Below are 27,908 nucleotides of genomic sequence, written 5' to 3'. Positions count from 1 at the left end.
ATCCCACCTCTGTCTCCTCTTCACTGTCAAATTTCATGAAATAATTAACATCAGATACCTAAACATCCTTAGCACCCAATCTCCCAGCACTGCTTGTCTGCCTTCTGTCTCTATCACTCTACTAAAATTAGTAAGTCAGGAGACACAAAAGACCTAATGCTCTAATTCCCTCGTCATTTTCTCTGACCTCAACCTCTTTCCTGACACTATGAGCCACCCCTATCATTCTGGATAGTCAGTCTTTACTTCCTTGGCTTAGGAGTCATCACAGTCTTGTGGCTTTTTCTTCTTTTTTGTTTTTATTGTTTATACTTACATAAATAATGTAAGGTCCTTGAGGATAGAGGATGATTTATTTTTATCTTTGTGTATTTGTCTTTGGCATGTAGGAGGTGCTCAATAAACGCTTATTGACTGGTTATTCTATCTCTGTCTTTTCCTTATCATCTACTTGCTCCCCAATGTTTTGACCCCAGCCCTCTCCCCTCTCTACATTCTCTCTCTTGTTAATCTCAATTATCCCCATGACTTTCATTCTCATTCCTATGCACAGGCTTCCCAAATCAACATCTGCATTGCTGACCTCTTGTTCATGTTGGAAATCCTTCTATGATTTCCATTTCCACAATATCTCTTTGGATTTGGCCTCTCCTCTCTGCTATCACTTGGAAAAATTCACTTCACATCTTATGGCCTTCCAGTTGGACTTCAAGCTTCTAGTCTATACTCTCTTAAATCCTTCCTCCACACCACTGCTTGTGTAAACTGCTCTGATCATCTCACTCCTTTATTCATAAATTTTCGCAGGCTCCCAACTACTAAGTGAATAAGTTCTGAACACTGGATCCTAGCCTTTAGGGCCCTCAATAATATGGCTCCAGTTTCTATGTCCAGTTTAACCACATAAACTGGGTATTCTAGCCAACGAGGACTTATCTTCATTCCCTAGTCTTGTTCTCCTCTCTCCTGTCTGAACCTTTTTTCATCTCTTTCTTCATGCCTGAAATGGACCCCCACATCCATTTTCTTCATTCCAATCCACTCATCATCAATCAATGAACATCTATTAAGGATATATTACAATGCAGCCACCATCTTTCTTTCAAGGTACAACTCAAAGAAAAGCAAAAATAGCTCCAAGGAGCAAGGGAAGTATCCACAGACACGTATATATACACATGTATATAGCTACATACACACATATATGTGTGTATGTGTATTTTCCTTTTACTTTCATAACTGAAAGTAAAGTGATACCCTCAAAAGAAATAGCTAAGTTTGGAAGAAGGATGGGTTTGGGGAGGGGGGCAGAGATAATGAGGATAATGAGTTCTGCTTTGGACACATTAAGTTTCAGCTGAATGAATATAGAAGCATATATTAAGCACTTGTTTCTGGGGAAACAAATAGAAGAGTAAGCCAGTCCCAGCTCTCAAGGAGCTCACATTTTAATAGGAGACAATATATTTACGACTGTTCAGTTTCAGGGAAAATAGAGAGGCCTAGTCGTTCTTAGAGCACAGCAGCAAAGCAAAGGGAAAGGCATCACTTCCATATACACACATATATACACATACATACATACATACACACATATGCGTGTGTATATATATATATATACACACACACACGTGTGTGTGTATGTATGTTTTAGACATTGAGCCTTTTGATAGTAACAGGAGTTTTGGTGGCATCTTTACTGCATCTTCAAAACTCTGGCTACTGAGAAGGTGGGGGCTGTAATACCTACACCTTACAGCTAACAGAATATAAGTTCTTTGAGGGCAGAGACTATTTGTCCTTATATCCCAAAACTTTGACCCAATGCCCTGCCCACAGTAGGACCTTGATCAATTTTGATGGCTTGATTGACAGCTGCCAGATTGTGGCTCCATGAGCTATGCTTCCCTGGATGATGGTGCCGGAGGCAAGGCTGGCGGCTTGAAGGGCCTAGCTGTGCCCAGGCTCTATGGGTGCATGGTCCTGGGCTATCTCCCTGGGGAGTCTCAGGAGAGGGGATGGCTGAAATGCCTGCCTGGCACACACGACCTCTTTTCTTCCCCTTCTGTGCATTTTGATTCTTCAGCTAGCCATTTAAGGGTACATCCAGCAGGAAATGCTTCCCAAGAGTCCTCACATGGCCCAAACTTGTGGCCCTCTGTGCTTCTCATGAAGGCTTCTTGCCAAGAAAATCACCCTCAGCATCCGTGGAACAGTTCCTTTTTCCCCCTCTGCCCTGTTTTCACAGCCACAAAACTTCCCAAGAGTTATCCAAGGAGTGAACCAGACCTCCTACACATAAGCAAAGGGCTGACCTTTACACCAGTGCCTCTCTCTATTACAGTATTATCTTATTTCATTTTGTGTTTGCTTAACAAATAACAGTGGAGGCTTAATGAAGTAGGTGAATCAGGAGAACCTTGCACCAGCCTTGTGTTGCAATTCATAGCTGCAGGTGGGAGGGCTGGGGCTCTGAGAGGCTCACAAGCATAGCTTTAGAGTCTTTCCAGGATCCCGCACCTTCAGTGTCTGCCCTATTCCCCAAGATCACTGTAGAGCACAGTAGGACTGTCTAGCAGTTAAAAATACCATGTTGGGGAAGAAGGCAAAGGGGCTTCTCAGAGGGCCACCCTATCTGGTTTGTCCTTGACCCTGTAACCCTCTATATTCCTGTCTTAACAGGAATATAATAGGCCTTGAGAGGGTCCTGGTGAAGGTAAAGGCCTTGGAGGGAAAGGGGGGATTGGAAAGGATTTAGGAAGTGGGATATGGATGGGGTTGCTAGGGAGGAGGGAAGACAAAAGGCGTCCCCTTTTATTCTATAAATGTTCATGAGCTCCTTTCTGGTCAAATGCTCAAGCCCTTCCTTAGCTTGGTTATTTTAACACTTTATCCTTTAAAGCTTAAATCAAAAGCTTAACTTGATCTTCCACTTAAATTGTTCTGCAGCCTGGCATGTGAGTCGCCTTGACAGAGTCCCTTAAGAGAAATCACTTTCTTCACCATTCTGCTTTCCTTTCCAAGATGCAGAGTCAAATGCCTTCTTTTTTTGGTAACTGTTTTTTTAATTTTAATCTTAAATACAAAGGAAGAAAAGAAAAAAGAAATAAAATACAAAAGAAGAAAAGAAAAAAGAAATAAAATGCAAAAGAAGAAAAGAAAAAGCAAGAGGATTCAAAATATAAAGCAATGCATTTCCATTTCAAGAAAGCCTATATAATAAATACTATGCATCATGTTCGGAGCCATCCATCTTTTCTTTGCTTCCTTGTAAGTTTTATTTTGTTCTCTGCTGTGCACTTTTTACTTTGTTCTTTTACCCCTTTCTACCCTGCCCCCCCGCCCCAGAGGCTACAATCAAGCACACTGACATATATATATATAAATAATACATATATACACAAACTTATATAGAAATACATATAGGCATTACATATGTACACTTACATACACATACATATACATAGATAGCTATAATCATACACATATATACACATATACATTCATATGCATCTATGTAAGACAGTACTATACTGTTTATGCTCTGTTTTTCTGAAAGTGGATAACATCTTCTTTCATATGTCCAAGTCTTTCCATATTTTTCTAAATAAAACTCCCAACTTTCAACTCCCAATGCATCATTTCCTACACTACAGCAATATTGCAACCTTATACTATTTATTTTAAATAGTCTAAAACAATATTGATTAATATGGTTGACATATAATGTAGCTTCCTTATTTTTCTCTTTTGATTAAATCTATTTTAGCTTTAATTCTGTCTGAGATCATGCTCCTGCTTTTTTTCCCCTAATAAATTCTACTCTTCATCCTTATTTTGTTTGTGTATATCTCTTGTTTCCTAAGCCTCCTGACTTCTCTACTTTACTTCTACTTGTTACCTTGCCCTCCTATTACTTAACCTACCCCCTCTCCAAGAATCCCTCCCTTATCCTTTCTCTCTTTTTCCTTGCCCTTTTGCTTCTATCTGAATTTAGAAGACTTTTAAAGCCTTCCAAATATAAGTTGTTCCCTCTTTATCCCATTCCCATTAATCTAGACACCCTTCTACCCCGCTTATCCTATTCCCTCACCCTTTTATTTCTTTAAAAATTTAGAAGATTTTTATTCTCTTCTAAAGGCATATATTTTTCTCTAACTCAGATCTGATATGAGTAGGGTTCCCTCTATAAGTCCCTCCCTTATCCTCTTCCCCCTCCTTAGCCCCTTAACCTTTCATTTCTTTCTCAATTTAGAAGACTTTAATATCCATATATATATACACATACATATATACACATACATACACATGCATACACACACATACACACACACACACACACACACACACACACACACATATATATATATATATAATTCCCCTTTAACCCATTCCCAATGAGAGGAGGGTTCCAGAACTACCAGCCCTCCTCCCCCATCCAATTCCTCTGTATCAGTTCTTCCTCTCACAACTCATTTGTATAAGATAATTACTCTTTTTACCTTTTCCTAGATGGTATTACTTTTTCTAGAATTACATCATAGTCGGCTCTACCCCAATCTTTATTTCAAACTATCCAATTACTAATTACAATCTTAGATACACAGTTTGCATTTCCATGTATAAAAAGTAAAGTCTGTCCTTATTGAGTGCCTTGTAATTAGTCTTTTATGTTTACCTTATATTTCTCTTGATCTTGTACATTGAATTTTCTATTAAGTTCCGAACTTTTTGCAATAAAACCCTGAAAGTCTGGCAATTCATTGAATATCCATTTTTTTTGTTTAGGATTATGCTTAGCTTTGCTGGGTATGTTATTTCTGGCCACAACTCCAGTGTTTTGGATCTGATATACAGTGTTCTGAGATCTGTGGTTTTTTACTGTCACTACTACTAGGTCTTGTGTGATTCTAATTGTGGCTCTGTCATATTTGAATTGTTTTTTTTTCTTGCTTATAATATTTTCTCTTTAAGCTGAGGGTTTCGGAATTTAGCTATGATATTCCTGTAGGTTTTCCTCATAGGATTTCTTTCAGGTGGTGATCGGTGTATTTTTTCTATTTCTACTTTCCTTTCCTGTTATGACACTTCAGGACAACTTTCCTTAATTATTTCTTATATTATTATATCACGATTTTTTTTATTATAGCTTTCACGTAGTCCAATTATTCTAATCTTTTCTCTTCTTGATCTATTCTCCAGATCAGTTGTTTTTCTTACAAGATGTTTCACATTCTCTTCTATTTTTCCATTCTTTATATTTTGTTTTATTATTTCTGGATCTCTTATAACTTCACTGGCTTCCCCTTGCCCAATTCTAATTTTCAAGGAGTCATTTTCTTCTTTAACATTCTGGTTCTCCTCTTCTAATTAGTTAACTTTCTTTTCACAATCTTCCTGTTTTTCTTAGATTGTTCTTATTTTTAAAAATTTTTCCTAAATCTCTCATTTGATTTTTAAAGTCTTTTTAAAGTTCTTCTATGAATTATTTTTGGGCAGGCGACCATTTGATATTAGAAGAGGCTTTTTTTTTGCTTCAGTATCCTCCTCTGAAGATGAACCCTGGTCTTCTCTATTCCCATAGTAACCTTCTATGGATGGATTGTTTCTCCTTTGCTTGCTCATTTTTTAATTTATTTATAGCAACTTGTTGTAATCACCCTCTAGTCCTGGGTATGGGAGATGGTGCCTCTGGCCTCAGGTCCTCCTTCAGTTCTCTCCTCTGGCTTTAAACCAAAACAAAGAACTCTGCCCTCCTGTAAGTGCCCACAGCCAGTGGCATCCCTGCCCACTGCTTCTGCACTCAGGCATGTGCTGGTTCCTTCTTGCTTAGGGCTGAGTTTCAGCAGCACAGCTGGGCCTGCCATCCCTTATCAGCAGAGATTCCCTCAATCTTCCCCTGCTCAGATGCCTGACTCACCACACTGTCCAAGAGTTGAAAATTCCAGCTGGTGTTGAGGCTACCACCCAACCCAGCTAGCCCCAGGGCTTGCTGCTTGTTCTTTCAGTGGAACTAGCCTGGAGGTGTTTACACTTCACAGGGACCAAAGCTCAGTCCTGGGATTTTTCTTCAATTCTTCTCAAATTGTCCTGGGAGGACCAGTATTCTTCCCTGACTCTTGTTTAATTTTACCATTCCATGAAGCATTATTTTGTCTTGCTTGTGGGGGAAATCTGGACAGCTTGAATTTTCTGACCTATTCCGCCATCTTCCCAGAATCCTCGCTCAAATACATTCAACCAAACATTCAACAAAATAGTTCCAGACTAACAAGATCACTATACTACAAGACAACCCAAGAAGCACAATGTGGCACAGAGGAAAGACTCCTAGGTTTGGAATTCTTGGACCTAGACTTGAATCCCAGCTCAACTACTTATAACCTGAGATACATTGGCAAGTTACTTCCCCTTGTTCACTCTGTTTCCTAATCTAAAAAATGAGGGAGACAGACCAGACATCCTAAGACTAAGGTCCCTTTCCAAATCTAAACATTTGATCCTTTGGCCCTCAACTATTAAGACATTTTAAATGAAAATCCCTATTAATGTCTACCTATCTTCTGTCTTTAGAAAAATGCATTTATGGTTTTGCTGAGGATTGTAAATGCCACATGATGGCAAACATTGGACTAGCTGGCCATTCCAACTCCAACATTCAGTTTCCTAAGGTCCCTCCTGGCTCTGATACTCCATGTTCCAAACTCCTTTTCCTGCCCTAATATTCTGTGGTTCTCTGATTTAACCAATCTGATCCAATGCTTTGTATTATCTATAATGTAGCAGAGAGGCAACAAATAGTAACCAAAAAGAGAACCAGCCTCTATGTCAGGAAAACGTGGGATGAGAAGAGAGTTGGGGCCAAGCCTGCCTCTGACACAGACTGACGGTGCGATCCTAGGCAAACCTCTAGGTGTTTCAGGGAACTCTAATATTACACATTTCAGAGGAGATGTTGATCTGCATTGGTGAAGGGAATCTCCTCCCTGGAAGCTCCCCAAATCACAGACCATATAAGCTGAAAGATACAAGAAAAAAACTAACAGAAAGTGGGTAGCTAATCAATACCTTTTGATAATAAGAAAGAGAAAAGTGTAGCCTCTGCTTATGTGCTTTCACACCTTACCCTGACCTGACCAGACTGGTTTTTTTACTGCTTGCCAGTGTCACAAGAGAAATCCAAACTGGACAAAATCCATTTTTATTACACTGATCTGTTATACAATCGAGGAGACACATCAATAGTTATCATGGCGATGTCTGCATAGCATTTTAAGGAATGCAAAGCCTTCTCCATCCATTACCTCATTGGGTCCTCACCATACTCCTCTATAGCTAGATGCTGTTATCTGTCTCAACTTACAAAAGACTGAGCTCAAACTTGACGTCAGAGATTTACTAGCTGTGTGACCATGGGCACCCTCTGTCTGCCTCAGTTTCCTCAACTATAAAAGGGGAAAGGAATTGATCTAAGCCAGGTGCACCCTGACCTGAAATTCTTCTCACCTGTAGCATTCTACTTATTTTTGTCCTTATCATTAGTTTCAATGCCACCCCTTCTGGCTAAAAAGGCTCAATGAACTGCCATGGGCAGAGAGCCAAACAATGTCCCACAGACTGGAGGAGCTTTTCCATAATCAAGCCAGATAAGTGTTTTGGGCCAAACAACCATGGAATGAGCAGCAAGGCTAAAGTCCAAGCAGTGAGTATCCTCTCTAACCATTCATTCAACAAATATTTATTGAGTGCATGGCACTGTGGGAGAAAAAGGAATCTAAGGCCTTGAGGAGCCTACATTCTCATACTAAGGCAGAAAAAAGCTTCAAACTAGAGAACCAGGAGGAAGGTGTTAGACCCTATCCTGGTCACCCTATCATAGACGCTGCATCCTTGGCCAGTTAGACCCACTGCCCAAATGATGCTAAGTAGAGGGACCTATCTCAAATATGATTCTAAATCTGACTGGGATGATAGGAATGTACTTTGAGAGCTAAAAGGGACCTTATAGAAAGAAGTGATCTATCTGAACTCTCTGATTTTTACAGATGAGGAAACTGAGACCCAGAGAAATGAAGTGATAGGAATTAACTGAACTGGAATTTAAACCCAGGTCTTCTCATTCAAAAACTATTGCACCACATTATCTGCCCTGGATTTGTTAAGAAAAAAGTCCTCAGGGTTTTTCTTTTATATATACTTTCCAGCACAATAAATGTTACCTAGCCTCAGGTCCTGCTCCTGATCCATTTTCCCCTTCTTTATCAAATATGAGAACCTATGAGTTTTCTCCCAATTTACATTTTTCTATTATTACTCTGTGACATTACAAAGATATTTGGCTCATTAATGTTGCAAGCTTAACTATAGTTAAATCATTACTACTGATAAAATATATCCCATTCATACTGACTGAGGGAGGGGCAGTGTGGCCAGAATCAGAAAGACCTGACTAGCTCTGTAACTGTGGGCCAATCAACCTTTCAGTGGAGAGACTACCAATGAGGGAAGGATTTTCCATGCCAGGAGTTCCCCATATACCAGTGAAATCACAAATTCAGACCAAAAATACGTGTGTAGCTACAGAGAATACTTGAAAATAATTAGACAAGTTAATCAGTCCAAGCAAGATTCTGATGAAAGTTAATGTTTTACTTCAATATTCTATGGCTTTTTCCTTTTAATAAAAGCCAGACTTAGCAAGGAAAACATACACATACACAACACATAGATGTATACACACATACTCACACAAACACACACAGAGCCCCCACACATACATGCACATATGCTCATGCACACACACATATAATATATACATACACACATATATATATGTGTATGTATATATATATATATATATATATATATATATATATATATATATATACCCCTCCCTCCCAAAAAAATGAGAACAAAAACCATTGCTTCCTTCATTCCAGGAGAATGTTTCTATTTTTTTATTTTATTTTTTTTCTGTTTTTTAAGCCATATATTTATCTGTCACCTTTTCTTTTTTTAATTTTTTTTTATTTTTAGTTTTCAACACTTGGTTCTACATAATTTTGAGTTCCAGATTTTCTTCCCTCCCTCCCCCCTCCCTCCCCAAGACGGCAAGAATCCCATATAACTTCCACGTATAACTTTGCATTGAATTAATTTACAGACTAGTCAAGTTATGGAGAAGAATTGTGATCAATGAAACGAATCGTGAGAAAGAAGGAACAGGACCAAAAAAAAAAACCAACCCCAAAACAAAAACAAAAGAGAGAAAAAGAAAAAAAAAGAGAATGTTTTTATTAATGAGAAGAGCCCTGTATGAACAAGAAAGAATGGAATATATATTTGCTCATTTCCCTACTCAGCTTCACCCAAGGGCCAGCAGCCCAAGATAAAAAATAACAGGGTTCCAGGTCCACTGTTGATTGGACTCTATTCAGGAATTTGATTTGTCTATTTGGAGAACACTACACCTTTCTGGTCTGAGCAACACATTTAAAGCATTTTATTGGTTGGTTTCTCCAACTTTCTCAGCAACAATATGGTATCATATCATTCATAAGGAAAGCATATGGATCTTTTGGTGTTGCCATTATGCCAGCTAAGACATAATCCAAGCATGGATTTCTAAAACTATTTACAAAGGCCTTTTAGAGGGAGCTCAGCTCATCTAGTTGTCTCTGTTGTCACCAAAGGAAATTTCTCTTAAGATGGTTGTCAGGCAGACCCTCGGTTTGGCTGGAAAATGAACATTTTGGTACAGGAAGTTAAGGCATACATTTAAGTCCCATGTAAACCCCTCAAGGGTTCACTATCCAGTTAGTAGATTATTCAAGGTCATTGTTTCTCCCTTTTCTTTCTTCAATTAATTGTCATTTTCATTCATTCCTCTGATGAGTGTCCAACTCTTTGTAAACCTCATTTGGGGTCTTCTTGGCAGAGATACTGAAGTGGTTTGCCATTTCCTTCTCTAGCTCATTTTACAGATGAGGAAACTGAGGCAAACAGTGACTTACCTAGAGTGTCTGAGTGTCTAAGGCAAGATTTGAAATCAAGAAGATCAGTTTTCCTGATATCAACCCTGGGTCTGTATCCACTGTGCTACCTAGCTGCCCCAGCGCTTAGTACAGTGCCAGGAATCAAAGTAGGTAATAAAAGCTTGTGGACTGACTGACTCATATTGAGCCTGTAGTTCACTAAATCTCCTCCCTATTTTTTCAGGCAGGCTTCTGTCTAATTATATCTCCTCTATCTTATACTTGTTAAGTTAATTTTGTGACTGCAAGTCTAAGGCTGACATTTATCCCTATTTAATGTCATAACATTGATACAGCCCTATGTTCTAGCCTGTTTGGGGTCTGACTGTCATCCAGTGCAAACCTCCTAACTTTGTGCCATTTGTAAATTTGACAGGCATGATATCTCTGTCATGTCTACAATAAAAATGGTTAAACAGCTCAGAGCCAAGCACAGATTCCCTGGAACGCTCCACTGGAGACCACCTTCCAAAATGTAAAATGCTAAACCATTAACAGAAACAGTTTTCCATGAATAATTATTGACTCTGACCATTCAACCAATTTTGAAACCACTGAATGATAGTATCTTGCACTCCACAGCTTTCCATCATTTTTACAAGAATATGAGATACTTAGCCAAAGATTTTAGCTTTGCTAAAATGTAGGTAAACTATATCTACTGCCTTCCTCCAATCCCTGTCGAAAAAGCAATAAAGCTAGCCAGGCATGATCTCTTCCTGAAGCCACGGCACCTCTTTGGAATCACTGCTTCCTTTTCTAGATGTTGTTTAACCATCCCTTTAATAACCTGTCCTAGAATTTTTGCAGGAATTAAAGTCACTCTCATTAGCCTATAGTTTTCAGATGTTATTCTCTTTCCTTTTTCAGCAAATCAAGACAGCATGTGTCCTTCTTCAGACTTGCGGTATCTCTCCTGTTCTCCACGGTCTTCCTAAGATCACCACTGGCGGTGGCTCATCAGTCATGACTATTTTTTTTCAAGGCTGGGGATGAAGCTGGCTTATCTCCATCGGGGGACTTGAATTAATCAAGGGTAGCTAAATGCTCTCTTTCTTCCCCCTAATTTGGAGCAGGTATTATCCAATCCAATAAACATTTTTAAGTGTCTATTATGCGCTGTGCACTGGGGATGCAATTAATATTAGCTTCCTATTGGCCATTTGTGCCTTGTCCTAGCTAGTACAAAGATTGTTCTCCTTGGTGGGAAAAGGAAAAGCCACAGAAGAACTGAGCAGCTCTGCCCTTACCCCATAATGTTACCATCTTCCCTTCTTCACAAAGTAATCCTTTCCCCCTCCCTCCTTCCTTTCTTTTCTCCCTCCCTTTTTCCTTTCCTTCTTCCCTCCCTCTCTTTCTTATTTTCCTTCCTTTCCTCCTTCCCTTCCTCCCTTCCTCCTTTCCTTCCTTTCCCTCCCTTTTCTTCCTTCTTCCTTCTTTCCCTCCATCCCTTCCTTCCTTCCTCCCTTTTTCCTTCCTTCCTTCCTTCCTTTTTTCTTCCTTCCTTCTGTCCTTTCTTCCTCCCTTCCTTTCCTTTTCCCCTCCTTCCTTCCTTTTTTCCCTTCACCTCTTTCTTCTTTTCCTTTTCCCTCCTTTTTTCTTTCCTTCCTTCCTTTCCTCCTTCCCTCCCCTTCCTTCCTCCTATCCTTCCTTTCCCTCCACTTTCTCCCTCCTTCCTTCCTCCATCTCTTTCTTTTTTCTTTCCTTTACTTTTTTCCTTCTTCTCTTTCTTCTTTCCTTCCCTTCTTTTTTCCTTCCTTCCTTCCTTTTCTTTTCCCCTTTCCCTCCTTCCTTCTTTCCATCCACCCATTCCTTCCTTTCTTTCTCTCCTTCCTTCTTTTTTCCTTCCTGTCTTCCTTCCCTCTCTCCCTCACTTTGTCCTTCCTTCCCTCCATCCCTTCCTTCTTCCCTCCTTTTTTTTTTGTGTGTGTAGCCTCAAGTAGGCTGTAAATCCTTGAGGTGGCGGGGGCGTGGGGGTGGGGGTTAGGAATCTTGCTCTGTGCATCCCGAAAGTTTTAGTGAGATTCCAAGACTTTTAAGACCTGAAGTATTTCTTCATATTTCTATACCAAGGTCTTAGAAGAATGTCTCCCACATAGTATGAGCAACATGGTACATTGAAAACATGAACAAGACTTAGAGTCAAAAGAACCAGATTCAAATGCTAACACCTGTGTGAGCTTAAACAAATCACTTAACCTCTCTAGGCCTCAATTTCCCAATTTTTAAAATGAGGAGGTTATATAGGGAGTTGCTAAGGTCCCTTCTGGACAGCTAGGTAGTACAGTAGATAGAGTGCTGGGTTTGGAGTCAGGAAGACTCACCTTCCTGAGTTGAAATCTGGCCGCAGACACGTACTAACTGTGTGACCCTGGGCAATTCACTTGACCCTGTTTGCCTCAGTTTCTCTAGCTGGAGGAGGAAATGGCAAACCACTCCAGTATCTTTGCCAAGAAAACCCCAAATGGGGTCACAAAGAGTTGGAAATAACTGAACTACAACAAAACAAGGTCCCTTCCAGCTCTAAATCTAAATCCTAAATTATGGAACTGAGATAAATTTTATAGTTGAGTATGATGACATGAAGATCCATATTTGTTTAAAGTATGAATGAAACGTTCTTCCAGTCTGACTCAGATATGGGCGAAAGGCTTGCAAGATTATCATCTACCTTCCTTCTTGTACAAAGCCAGAAAGAAGATAATGGTCTTCCACTTTGTATTCATTCACACCAACAGACCCAACTCTGCTTTGGGGAGCCGGACATTTCTTGGACACAGTCTTTTTAATAGACAGTCATCTAATAGCAGAAGGATGGGGAAGGTGCTTTTGCAAGAAAACAGCCTTTTCTGTCTTTGTCAAGGCTACCAGTGTTTTCTCAAAGTTCTTTCCTCTTTACTGCATTTATTTTTAAAAAGCCAGGGGCTGTTTTATTACAAATATGCCATCTAACATTATACTTAAGGAATAGAATACTGTTGGAGGACATGAAATCTCATTGTATGGGGAAGTCTAAGAATACACCAGATACCTCCCAGCCCCCAACTTCTAAGAAGTATTAAGTCAGAGCCTCCCAATGAGGAAAGTACTTGGAGAATCCCAGAGTCTCCCAGCTGAAACGGGCCTCAACAGTCATCTAGTCCAATCCAGATAGGGAAAAAGATCTCTTCTTTTATAGCCAAGTCTTAAAGCATAAAGCACAACATAAAAGAAAGGAGGTTATTTTTTACTATTGCTAAATTCTCTGAACTCAAGGCAATTTATATTATATATTAAGTTCTAAATTTCTTATCTCCTTCTTATTCATTCATTCATTCAACAAGCACACTTTGGATGCTTTCTTAGACACTGGGGATACAAAAGACAAAAGCAAAAACCTGCCTTCAAGGAGCTCACATTCTACCAAGAGGAAACAAGCTATACAGAGAGCAGTCAATACAAAATACATACAAAGTAAGAACAAGATATAAAGTTGGGAGGAGGGAAGCTCTAAACTATGAGGTTCAATGAATGCTTCCTGTAGGAGGTGACCTTTGAGCTGAGCTTTGAAGCAAGCTAGGGATTCTATGAGGTGGAGATGAGAAGGAATATTAAGGTACATTTAAAAATTAAGCCCTCCAGCAATGTGCTTTCTCTTCTAATGTTCCACTTACTTTCTAGTCTATCCCTTAAAGTGCTCCTAAAACCTGACTCTTCCAGGGAATTTTCACAAGGAACTATGGGTATAATGGGCCTGGAGTCTTTAGTTCAAATCCCGCCTCAGATTTTTACTGGCTGTGTGAGTCTGGACCAGTCATTTAATCTCTGTGCCTCAGTTTTCTCATCTGTCAAATGACAGTGTTAGACTAGTTGATTTCTAGGTCCCTCATGCCTCTAAATTCTGTGATTTTAGAAGACAGCTGTGGATTTGCTTAGTTTTTCTACCTTCACAAACCATGACTCAGAATCACCACAGCCCCTCATTCCCAATCCCAAATATGTTTTTCATCCATAGCATGAGGGGATTGGACTGGACATCTTATTCATATAGGCCCTAGTCCCTAATATTATGCCCCTTTCTACCAGACTAAGTACTGGCATTGATAATTTTTATCTAATTATTTCTTGTCAAGTTAAAGAACCATTTTAATTTTGCCAGGAAAAAAGATTCTATTTGCCCCTCGAATTTACTAAAATCTGTAGGAAATACCACCCAATAGTCTGTGTATGCTATTAAGTAGTTTGCAAATGCTTCCACATGATAGCTCAAATTACCCGGCACTAAGCTAACAAGGAGAGTAAGGTCTCACCCTAACACACCACTACAAACCCACATGAATTAGAAACAGTCAGTCAACAAGCATGTATGAAGCTTCAGCTATGTGTCATGAACCATACCAAGCACTAGGGATAGAAAGAAAGCACAAGCAGTTCCACCCATCAGGGAGCTCATAGCCTAATAGGAGAAACAACATGCAAACAGCTCTGTTCTTGCAAAATATATACAGGGTCAGAAAGTAATTTCAAGAGGAAGTTATTGTGAGCATGAAGGGGAATCTGGAACTCGCTTCTTATAGAAAGTGGGATTTTCACTGATGCCTGAAGGACAGCTGAGAAGCCAGGACACAGAGGTGAGGAGGGAGAACATTATAGGCAGTAGGGGCAGCCAATGAAAATACAGAACAGATGGAAAGTACTGTATGAAGAACAGGAAAGTATTGTATGAAGGTCCAGTATTGCTGGATTGTGGAGCATGAGGGAATAAGTGTGAGAATACTAGAGAAGAAGGAAGGAAGACCATTGTGAATGACTTTAAAAGCTAAACAGAGGATGTTGTATTTGATCCTGGAGGTAACAAGGAACTATTGCAGTCATTGGAGTTGGGGGCATTGCTGCTGCTGCTAGTGACTTGGTTGGACTTGTAGATTTGTGCTTCTAGGAAAAGCATTTTGGAAAATGGACTGGAGTGGGAAGAGACAAGACAGAGACACCAACCAGCAGGCTGTTATGAGAGTCTAGGTATGAAGTGCTACGGGCCTGCAAAATCGTGGTCTTTGGACAGAAGGGTGCTGAAATGAGAGACGATGCAAAAATCAAATAAAAAGAGCTTGGCAATAGATTATATATGGGGATGAGTGACAGTGAGGAGTAGAGGATGCCACCTCAATGACTGGGGGGATGATGGTACCCTTGACAGTTAAAAGGAAACTTTTCTGAGGATGGCCCAGTCTAAGACCTCCAATATGCAGTTGAAGACTTAAGAATAGAGGTTAGGAGAGAGAGTAGAGCTGGATACATAGATCTGAGAATCATCAGCATAGAGATGATAATTGAATTCATGGAAGTAGAAGACATCACCAAGCAAAGTAATGTTGAGGGAAAAGAGAAGAGGGGTTTGGCAGAGGCCCATGGGAAACCCATGGTTAGTGGGTGAATAACAAGTGGAAGGGACCTCAGAGGCCAGCTAGTTCAATGTGTACCAGAACAAGAATCTTCCTACAAAACACATGAAATGTGGTTTTAAAAATTGTGCATAAATACCTTCAATATAAGAGTATTCTTATGGCAGCTCATCCCATTTGGAATTAGCTCTCCTTGTGAGGAAGGCCCATTGCTAATATCAAGAGGCGATTATAATATAGAAACCAAAGTCATTAATGATATAGAAACCAAAGTCATCAATTTTTTGAGACAGAGCGATGATGATGATAATGATGACAACAATGATGACGACAAAGACGATGATGATGATGATGATGATGATGATGATGATGATGATGATGATGGAGGATGAATTCTAGCTGCCAGACCTGGCCATTAAGCCCATTGCCAGACAAATCATTTCAATGCTATTCTTCCTACCAAGGAATCCAGTTAAGGCTTACAGGATCCAAATTATTGTAATAAGGTGAAGACTTCTTGGTACAGCATGGCTCATTCTGGGCTTGGGATAGCATCATAATTATTTCTGGGTATAAAAGAATGATTTCTATTCTCTCCAATATCTTGATCCATTCCTAATAGTAAGCTGGCTACTTAGAGAAGAGATGAGCCCTTTCAGGTCCCTGGGCACCATTTAGCCCATTACTGCTGCTAATTTAGCCATTAGTTGAAACCTCTTTCCCCACTAAGCTTTTGACAAGCTGCAAAAATGGAATTATCCAAGTTTTCCTTCCTTCCCCTAAAAAGCATCAGATGGATGGAGAGTAACTTGGAAAATCCCCCAGCTCTCCCCAAGCATCTACCTTACCACTGGACATCACTGGCCCTGGAGAGAATTTGATGGTTTGTTTAGCCTCCCAGCTGTTGGGGGAGAAAACAAAACAAGCTCCTGCCCCAAATGCTCAGGAACCAAAGGAAAACATGGAACCTTAGTCGATCAAACAGACAAACATTAATTAAATGTGAATATGACATGCCAAGCAACATGTTTAGATACAGGCACTTGAGGGGTTCCTTCAATAAATGCTGGTTTTTTCTCATTTTAAAAATTCTGGTTGTGCTTTTAGATAGCCTAAGAATAATTCCATAAGCAGTGTGGAATAGTGGAGAGTGGGCTGGCCTTGGGGTTGGGAAGTCTTGATTTCGAGAGCAGCCCTTGATACAAGGTCATTGTTCAAATCTAGGCATATCATTTAATAGCTTGCTGAATTTAGGTTATAGATGACTTGAAATCCTTGTGAATGGAGTGAGTTTCCTCATTGGGAGTTCCTTCTACCTATGGGATCACAGATCCAGATCCCCTCCAAAAAGCATCATTCATTTAATGTTACATTTACTTTCCTTGGATCACACTTCAATATATCTACTGAATAAAGCAATACAAATCACTGTTGAGCCCCTCACTTTTAGAGTTAGCCCCAAAATTTAGGTCATGAAAATTGAAATTAGATCTAGAAGGGTTCCCACAGGTCACCTTGTCCAAAATGACCTCTGGTGCGTTCCCATTTTATAAATGAGGAAATTAAGGAACAGGGAAGGTAAGTGATATATCCAAGGTCACACAGATAGTAAGAACCTCAGCCAGGATATGAACCAGGTCCTTTGACTCCAGATTCAGGATTGATTCCATTGCACTAAAATCCTACCCATCTCCTTAACCCCTAAAAGTTTTTAATTTACTTTTGAGAAATTCCATTTCATACTTTTAGAAGTATGTAGGCTTTTAAATGACATTCCAATGTAAATAGCTAAAATTATGTGCCCATCTACACCATTAGCAGAGAGAACATCAAGGCTGAAATAGCAGTAGTTATATCAGGGCAGTGATGCACATCCTGTCCAGCAAAAAATGTGAACTTGTAAAATAAGCAGAGTTTAATAGGCTTTCTTGTGATTTTCTGCTTTTCTGAGACACTGAATTCATTTACTGAGATGATAAAACTGACGTCAGCAACAGTCACTTGGACGTTGGAGACAATCAGACACATACAATTTAATCATCTTTACTGAGAAGAATGGTATAGAGGAATCATGGTATGGGGAACTGAGTGAGTAGAAGGCACAGTGGAAAGACTGCTGGGTTTGTACTCAAAAGTCCTGGGTTTGAATCTTATCTCTGCACAATATTAACTGTGTGTCCTTGGAAAAGTCACTTAAATTCTCTAGACCTCGGATTTCTCATCTGTAAATTGAGAGAGATGAATTGAGAGATGATTTCTGAGGTCTCTCCCAACTCTAAATCTATGATTATGAGACATGGGTTGAAATCTGGACTCTGACACTTATCACTTATATAACCATGAGTAAATTAATCTCTCTGTGGGGTAGGCATATGGATATTTCATTCTCAAATATGCATCAAGGGTGGGAGCCATGATGTTCATCATAAAAAAATCCAAACTATTTCTATTCTATTTTAAAATATCTATGATTTTCAATGAGGCAGCTAAGAGGTACAGTGGATAGAGTGATGGGCCTAGAACCAGGAAGACCCGAGTTCAAATTTGACCTCTGCCACTTACTAGCTGTATGATCCTGGGCAAGTCACTTAATTTGATATGCCTTGGTTTCCTCATCTGTAAAATGAGCTGAAGAAAGAAATGGCAAACCACTTCAGTTTCTTTGCCAAGAAAATGCCAAATGCAGTCACAAAGCATCAGATGTGGCTCAAGAACAGCAACAGCAACATGATTTTCAAGAGACAGAAAGAAGCCACTTTGGAATTAAAGACCACACTTTAGGAAATACACACCTTTTCTACAATCATTCACATGGAAATTCACAGCTTCATGTGGATACCTGAGGATTGATCAAATAGCATGAAGATATTAAGAAAGATCACATTTCTTAAATTATTCTTTCATGGTGGTTGTAGGCAAAACATTGAATTCTTAATCTATCCAAGGCTGACCACAGGCAAAATCTGGAGGGGGGAGTCTGGAACCCTTTTTACTAATAAATTTAATGTGTCTCACCTTACTATCTCCTATTCTGCCATCTTGCTTTTAGCTAACTATCAATTAATCCCTGCTAAGCTTCAATTTCCTCATCTGTTATGAGGAATGAGATGGTTGGTTTAGATGGGGCATGAGGTCATTTCCAGCTCCCAATCTATGATCCCATGAAACATACTTGGGTCCAGACACAAGTCAATTCAATTAGCATTTATTAAGTACCTACTATGTGCCAAGCACTATAAGTCCTGGGGACAAAAAAAAGAGAGATGAAAAAGATAGTCCCTGTCCTCAAGGAGCTTACAATCTAATGAAGGAGACAATATGCAAACAAATATAGACAAAGCAAGCTATTGGTAAGGACAAGGTATGCATTTCTTTAGTACCTTGGAGAATAAGAACACTGCATTACTGTGGAGAAGGAAGGGTGCCAAGAAACCATGAAAGCATTTTGGAGACAAGGGGGCATTAAATATAATTTTAATATTTCTAGTAAGGAGTTCTGAAAGAGAAAAACAGCCCTTCTCTTCCTACCTTTCATCTCATTTTCTAAGCCTAATTGTGGTCTTTTTAAAGGCCCCAGGAATCATATCTTATTTTAAAAGGTACAGGTAATTACTTCAAACCTACATGAAGCACGTTTAAAAATAAAATGTTCTGCTAGCAGAATTGATCATTCTATGATCAGGAAATCATTTCAGAAGTATATTTGTTAAGGAGTCAGGTTCCCCTAGGGAGAAAGCCACCTACTAGGAATAAATTACCTTTTGTAAGCTCTGTCAACAATACTGTCAGTGAGCTCTTCAAGGTGCCTAGCTGAATTCTTTATTCATCCATTCACTCATTCAATTCATTTGTTCAACAAACATATATTTAATACCTACTATGTATAAAGCACTGTTCTCGGCACTAGGAATTAAAAGCCCAAAAGAAAGACTACTCCTGCCCTCAAGGGGATTACATTCCCTTGGGAGGATTCAGTATTTACACAGGTAATTGAATCATAGGAGCAGGTTGGGAACTTTAGAGGTCATCTAGTCCAACCCCTTCATTTTATAGGAGAGGAAACTGAGGCCCACAGATGTGAAGTGATTTGTCCAATGTCACACCGGAAGCAAGTGGCTATGGAGAGATCTGAACCCTGGTCTTCTGAACTACCCCATATGATGAGAAGTAACAATTAAGACAATCACCACTAAGCATGGGATGACCCAATGAAGTTAAAGACAGAAAGAAAGGTCTCATGCATTACAAAACATTCACAGCAGCAGGTAGGAGAGAACTGGAAACAAAGTAGATGTTCCTCCATTAGAGGTCAGCTAAACAAATTATGGAACACGAATGTAACAGAATGTTATTTTTAAAATATATATAATTAATTTATTTTAAGTTTTCAACATTCACTTCCATAAGATTCTGAGATTTAAATTGTCTCCCCATCTCCCCTCCTCCCCAAGAAACAGAATGTTATGACTACATAAAGATAATGACAATGAACCATTTGGAAAAGTATGTAAAGACTTAAGTGAACTGACGCAGAATGAAGTAAACAGAACCAGGAAAATTACACACAGTTATGGTAATAATGGAAGCAAAAAGAATAACAACAGCCAAAGAAACTAAACACTGTGAAATTATAATGACCCTGCTTAGGTCAGGAGCACAACTGAGAAAGTGGCCCTTCCTCCCTTTTTGGCAGAGATGAAGGATTGTAGATGTGGAATGTTACATATGTTGTCAAATGCTGTTGATGTCTTGGTTGATTTGGCTTAATTGCTCTTATCTCTTTCTTGTTCTTTGTCATGGTATTGCTCTCCGGGCAGGGGAGGGCAGAGGAATCTATTCCAAAATGAGGGTGATGTAAAATATATATATGTACACATATAATTTGGGCATATATCTATATCTATCTATCTATCTATATATATATACAGTACAGACATAAGTTTCCTAATGCAGACATTCCTTCCATCAGTGCGAATTAAAGTTGAATCTATATTATCAATATTTTCTTCATTACTTTTTAAAGTCTAGACAATCAATGGGGGAGGGGGGAATAAGTCAAGCCTTGATTTTGTAGCCTTTGTTTTTTGAGGTATAACTGCTCACCAAGACTATTTCATGATCATTCTAACCAGTTCCAGCACATCCCTGGCTGTGAGATGACAAGTCATGTCTCCACTCTCAATGTTTCCTCAACTATAAAATGGAGATGGTGATACTTGCCTGACTAACCTCTCAGGGATATTATAATGTCTGGTGAATTTTAAAGCACCTAAGGTGTGAGTTTTCATGGGCCCATTTTACAATTGTAGAAACCAAGGATCAGAAAGCTTTAGTCATTTGACAGGAGAATATGAAGTCAATATTGATGCCAGAACTAGGATCCAGTGGCACTGTTTCTGTGGCCAATGATATGGTATTTTTGAATGCTGAGGAAGAAAAACAAAGGAGTAGAGAGGGTGTAGAGAAGATGTAGACTATGAAGGCCAAGGACTCAAGAGCCCAGTTCTGAGCCCTACGTTCTATGCCTAGGTGCCCAAAAATTTCAGCAAATGGAGCCTCAGGGACAAAATAAAAGTAGGTGGGTAGTTGGGTAGGTGGGCTTAATAGATAAAGTGGGAAGAGTATGACTCAGGTTAGGGAATGACAAGGTAGCTAACAGGATTTGAACCATTGGTCGAATTAAATCTTGTCCCCTAAGACAGAACTAGGAGCGGGGATGAAAATCGCAAAGAAACAGACTTAGATTTGACTTTGGGGGCGAGATTTTCCTAACAATTACAGTTGAACCAAAATAGAATGAGCCACCTTGGGAAGTGATCAAGTTTCCTATCACTGGAGGTCTTCAAGCAAAAGTTTGGTGACCTCTTTATGAAGGATATTTTAGAAAGGATTCTACTTCAGGTCTGTGTCAGACTAGATGGCCTCTGAGAGCCCTCCCAGCTCTGAGATTCTGTGAATTTCTGAATTGGTTCCAAGGATAGGAAAGAAGTATCCAGACACAATATAGAAAGAACACTGAGCTAAGGTTCAGAAGAAGTGGGCTCCGAGTCCCTTTCCAACCAGCTGTGTGAACTGGGCAAGCCGCCTTCCCACTCCTTGGCCAATCCAGAGCTCAGGCATCATATACTGATTTTGTTGAACCTAATCAGAGGCCTTCCCACGTATCCCTGTTCAATTTCACCCGTTTGTTTTGGCCAGTCATTCCAGTCAGACTTGATTTAGTTGAATCAAATCCATAGCTAAACCTTCCCCATTTAGTGCCAGCTATAAATATGGCTATGCATACCATCTATCTTATCCAAGACATGGATGGAAACATTTTTAAAAGTGTTAGAGCCTTACATGGAGCCTTATGGATGCCAAATGAGTCTCTCTCCCCTTCCCCCAAGTGGCAGGGATCCTTAATCACACCTTTTATTCAGTAAGCTACAAATCTACCTAACCACACACGATCATCTGGTTCACATCTTTTCTAGCTTGTCTATGAGGATATTAGATTTAGAGCTGAAAGGGACCTGGGAGGTCATCTAGTCCAACCCCCTAATTTTGCAGATGAGGGGGCAGAGAAGGTCAGAGAGGTTATGTGATTTGTCCGTGGTCACACAGCTCCTAAGAGCCAGAGGAAAGATTTGGATGCAAGCCTTCCTGATTCCAAGTCCAGCATTCTACCCAAAAATTGGGTCTAAAAAGTGAAAAGAAGTCACTAATTCCTCAGGCACAAAAGCCTAGCAGGCACAGTTCAGGTGAGGGGACCTATGCTGGGACAAAGCAAAGGCATGAGGTTAGCTTTTCTGGGGTTGGTGATTCTCCCTGACCTTGTTCCCCCACTTAACGTGTTAGAAAATGGCACAAAGATAGCACACTGTGAATATAGCAATAGAAAACACTACACATATTTTAGAAGCAGTATGGCAGATAGGAAAGGGTCCTTGATCTGGAATTAAGAGAGCCCTTGGCAGAATCCCATCTCTAGCATTTATCAGTTGGGTCACTCTACACCTCAGTTTCCTGATCTGTAAAATGGGGATAATACCTGTTATGGTTAAGAACTGTTTAATTCACCTCACAAAGTTGTGATGGTTAAATGAAATCACATATATAAGAAGTACCCTTAAAGGCATTAAGTACTCAATGAGGGTCAACTACTAGTTCTTATCTTCCCCTTCTACATTAGCTTATAAAATTTGCTTGTTTTTTTTTAATTGAACTGGTGATTTTATTGGAATAGGGAAATTCAACCAATTCGGATATATACTTGTTTCTGTAATTTACAATATATTACTGAAGCAACATATATGTAATATGCATTTATGTACACACTTGTGTATATGTACATGTACATATGTGTGTATGTTCATGCGTGAATGCATGCATGCATGCACATAGGTATTAGAGAGATATTTGCCTGGAGCACCAAGATTTTAAGTGACTTACCCAAGGTCACACAGACATAATATGTTAGAGGCAGAGTGGAACCCAGATCATCATCCATGCCCTGAGCCAGCTCTCCATTCACCATGTCAAGTGGCACCTCCAGTGATACTACATCCCTTAAAATTGGTCTCTCTTTTCTGAGAGTCACATTGAATAAATAAGTACTAATTTCTAATGACAGAGCCTCAAGATGAATGTATTTCTTGCACAAATATTTACTGAGCGGCAGCTTTGAGCAGAGCACAGTGCTGTGTTCTGTGGGGGGAGACAGTGATAAGAAGACCGGTTCCCTACCTTCACAGAGATTAAAGAAACACATAGACTAGGAAATGGAAGAAGCTACAGGGTCACTTGCCACCTCCATCGACGGAGACAACATTATTAGCATCATCTCCAAGGGACTTCCCAAGCCAGCTCTGAAAATGAAAGTCAATGTGTAAACAACCTAAACACAAAGGCAATTGTGTCTTGCTGCACACCCTGCTAATCTTCGTGAAATCATGCATTGGACGGGTTACAAGCAGAAGATGATTCATCTCTCAATGGAAAGAACAGCAGAATTAACTGTAAAAAAGGTCTTTCTACAGGGCCCAATTCCCAAGAAAATACAGTCTCTTCATGTAGTTTTCATGTCCCACATCCCATGTTTCCTCCTACATTCAAAGGCCAAGTATGAGAGAGTATTTTGTAATATTTCTGCTGGGTAACATAACACAGATTCCATTCAAAAACAGTGATTAAGCGTCTTTGCCAGTCACTGTGCTAGGCACTGAAGATTTTTCTTTTTAATTAGACTTGTGATTTCATCAATATGTGGAACTCCCAGTGAAGAAACTCTCAACCAGCTTAAGATCATCACCTATTCTCCATCTTATATAATGTTAGATCCTGGATTCTTAACCTACGGTACATGAAGTTTTTTTTAAACATGTTGATAACTGCAATTCAACATAATCAGTTTCCTTGTAATCCTGTGTATTTTATTTTATGAATTTAAACACATTATTCTGAGAAAGGGTCCATAGGCTTCCACCAAAAAAGGGGGTCCCTGCCACTAAAAAACACTTAAGAACTTGTGGGGACTTTGAGAATCTTGTAGGGACAGAGAAGTGATTTTCCCAGCATCATAGTGTCAGGTGGTCCTGACTGCAAGGTGGACTTTTTATCTACCAAAGGATGTGCCAAGGGAAACAGCTCTCTGCCTTCAGGAGGCTTATATCAGTTACACAGAGAAGTATGCAAAAGGAAACAGAAAAAAGTTTCATGGGTAGGGGAAAGCATGAACAACCTGGAAGAGGGAAGAATCACCACAGGATTCTCTGAGGAGAGGGCACCTGGACTGTGCCTTGAAAGGAGAGATGAATAACTCAGACGATTTCTCAGTGCCATACTTCAATTCAAAGGAATGGGCTGCCTTGGGGCTCAAACGGCCTTACGGGAGCAAGCACAACCCAGAGACCAGGGGGAAGCAAGAAACTTTCAGTTTATAGTGAGTGACCTCCCCTCATTTTCTTGATTCCTTTGGATTATGCCAGATGCTTATCCTCCACTGAAGGCAATTATTGCCAGGGAGTTGGTCCCCTCTCTCATGGGCAATATTTCCTTCTTTTTCCCCTGTTGGAAGTGTCGTGCAGCTCGACACTGGCCTTCAGTTCAGAAGCAAAGGTAACCTACAAACAGATGTATACAAAATAAATACATCACAATTATTAAGTAACTAAATACTATTTTATATGATGTGGCATAATAGATGGATAGGTCTTAGCCTCAAAGAGAAGACCTGAGTTCCCTAGATGAACCGATTAAAGACATGTTTAAAAAATGTAACAAAAATAACCCAGATGCCACTTTACAAATGGATAGTAGCCACTTTCCTTTAAAGGTTCAATTTCTACATTTCAATTTTCTAACCAATATCTGGTTATATTTATACATAGAGGCCCAAGGCTCAGAAAAGTAAATAGGACCTATGGAAAAATTCATCCTCTGCTTTTATTTACATTGCTATTATAGTGAACATTTGTTTTAGGCAAGAACACTCTCTTAGGTTAACTCCTGAGTTACTGATAAATTCACTGGCTGAATGGAAGGAAACTGAATGGAATCACAATAGGCAAAATGTTTAAAAGTCAGGCCCCTGTTCCTTTTAAGACAAAATTCACCAGAACATCAATTACGCTCTCTGCCATTAACCAGCTGTATGGCCTTGGGTAAGTCATTAACCTCTCTAGACCTCAGTTTACTCATCTATGCACTGAAGGAATTAGACTGGGTTACCTCTGGGGTCCCTTCCAGCCCTAGATCTATGAATCTTTATCTTATGCAGCCCATTCTGGCTCTAAATCTGTGAGCCTACGAATAGCATAAAGCTTGCCCATTGTAACAGATGCCTTTGCTCTGCTTTTCCGCAGTGGCCTCGCCATCCTGAAGCTTACCTCCCCTATTATCCCAACCATCCTCAACGTTCATTTCATAATCCATCATGACTTCTCAAAGAAGATCCCATTCAAATCTCATACGTAATTGCCTTTGTTTTAAATGATACCCTTCACAAACACACCTCAACATGGTTAGCCGTCTTTCTTCTTTGATCAGAAGCACAGAATCTCAGAATTGAAAGACCCCTAGACCAAAACAAATCCAAACATGGATCACCTCTCTATAGTATAACTGACAAGATATCCTACAGCCTTGGCTTGAGTCTTCAAGTGGTAGAGAACCCACTACCTCATAAGGTAACCTTTTGAACAGTTCTAATTGTTAGAAAAGTTCCACCCTCCCTAATTTTAAGCCTCAATCTCTTTGCACTTTCTATTCATTGCCCCTAGTTCTGCTAACCAGGGAGCATAGATAATGAAAATAAGTTGAAATCCCTCTTCTGTAAGCCCTCTATGCAATGGATATTCCCTCCAACAGAGCAGGCTGCAACCCATTTACTCTTTTTTCATCAGATAAGATTCTTGGCTATGCTCTCCCATAACTCCTCCACAAAGGACCTACCCAAAGCCCTGGCTTCCTCCTTCCCTTACATCTCTTAATGTTCTCTGCATACCAGCAAAGAGCTTGGGCTGTCCATTTGTGATCCCTCACTGAAGCTAGAGGAGCAGCCACTCCCTTTTCTCATCAAATATTTACCAGATGCCACTTCTTGTAACCACCATTGTGATTCAGTCCAATTAGAAATTCATTAAGTGACTATTATATGTGAGGCACTGAAGGTAGTATAATGTCATTCATTTTCCTAGGACAAGTCATCAAATATTGAATAACAGCTAACATGCTTGCCCTCAGACTAGTATACTCCATACTAAGGGTTCTCAGTTCCTTCAATTGAGTTTTGCATGATCTCCAGTTATCTCTCCATCCTGGTCACTCTCTACTTGTCTACATCCTTCCTAAAACGAGGTGGCAAGGTCAAGTCAACAAGCATTTATTAAGTGCTTAGTGTGTGCCAGGCACTGGGCTAAGACCTGGGGATACAAATACAAGGTGAAATAAAAATAATCTCTACCCACAAGGATCTTATCTTCTGGAGGGGAAAGATAACACCTCGAAGGAACTCGAAAACAAGAAGGAAGACATGACATGACGGTGCCCAGAATAGGGGCATGGTAGAGAAAACGCAAAGAGTCAGAAGTGTGGCCTGGAGAGTAATGAAGACATGATTATCTTGAGCATCCTAATTAAAATGGAGGTTCTGGGAAGAAAGAGCCAACCAAAGGGAGAGATCAAAGGGGCAGAGAGTACTTCGAATATGAGAAGCTCTGGTATTCAGAACAGAACCAGCAGGCCACAACTGTTTTACCTTAAGGCTGTCAACATTCAGTTATATGAAATAGAAAATAATTCATAATAAAGAGCACAATGAGGCGTGTTTCTGAGAGATTGAGGCAGCATGGTACGAAGGAAAAAGTATTAAATTTGAAGTCAGAGGTCCTGGGTTCAAATGCTGGATCTGTTATTTGTTCGCTTTGTGACCTTGGGTGAGTCATTCAAGTTCTTTGGAGCCTTAATTTCCTGATCTGTAAAATGATGGGGTTGGATTTGGTGACCTCTATGTCCCTTTTGATTCTAAATCTGTGATCCTATAATTAGCTTCCTATAGTTATAGTCTATAAATGTAGAGACTTGTAACCAATCCATCGGATTGCACAGTAATTGATACCTATTAGCTTGTTTCAGGTTTCACATGAGAACAGGGAAAATTCTATACTGGTTCAGACCCAGAGTCCATCTAACCAAGAGTGTCTCCTGTCATCCTGTCATCTGCCTGTGTTGGATGTTAGTCATGACGACAAAGGCATAGTGCACAGATCATTAGAAACTTAAATATGTGCATGCAGATGGGAGGCGGTGGAGGGGAAGTCTAATGACCAAGAAATTTAAAACAGACACTCCTGTCTCAAATCATCCTATTATGTTTAAACTGTGTGGGCTTCTACCAAATTGCTGCATGTTGTAACCAATGTGTTTTTCAAATGAATGTGTAAAGTGGATCAGTGGAAGCAGCCAAATATACAGTAACTACAAGAGAGACTGGAAACATCAAGTCATGAAACTGACCTTTTAATTTAGAGGAATGAGTTGAACAAATGAGTCTGGAAAACCACAGAAGAAATCTATGAAGGCTGGCATGTGTTTTCCTATAACCAAAGTCCAGGAGACAAAATGTTCTATTTGGCACTGGTAATGAAGTGATAAATGTTCTGATTTGTCTTTGAGAGGAAGATGGCACTTTACAGAGCTGCGTAACTGTGGCACCATCAGGGAAAGATGCCGCCGAAATAATCAAGAAGGGTCATTTCCTAATGGCGCAAGCTCTTGGCCAAAACAGCATTATGAAAAATACCAGTAACTACAAAAGATTGTTATATTTGAAATGAGGTTTATTTAATGAAATCGAAGGTCAATTTATGAAAATATAAAAATGAATCTATTTGATTTTAAATATTAACAGCATATCAATCAATCAAGAATTTATTAAATGTGTTGGAGACTGTGCTAAGCTCTATAGACAGAAATACAGTAAATGAAACAATCCGTGCTCATTAGGAGCTGG

At 39.7% G+C, this 27,908-nt stretch overlaps 1 protein-coding gene across 4 annotated transcripts in view; it reads right to left on the bottom strand.

Moving 5' to 3' along the window:
* Window positions 1–27,908, bottom strand: part of THRB (thyroid hormone receptor beta) — a 432,256-nt gene that overhangs the window by 345,444 nt on the left and 58,904 nt on the right. The gene's annotated exons all lie outside the window — the stretch shown is intronic.

The sequence above is a fragment of the Trichosurus vulpecula genome, chromosome 5 (assembly GCF_011100635.1).
Source record: "Trichosurus vulpecula isolate mTriVul1 chromosome 5, mTriVul1.pri, whole genome shotgun sequence".
Taxonomy (NCBI): Eukaryota; Metazoa; Chordata; class Mammalia; order Diprotodontia; family Phalangeridae; genus Trichosurus; species Trichosurus vulpecula.
Note: the sequence above shows the minus strand (reverse complement) of the source record. Positions and strands in the feature narration are given on the sequence as shown.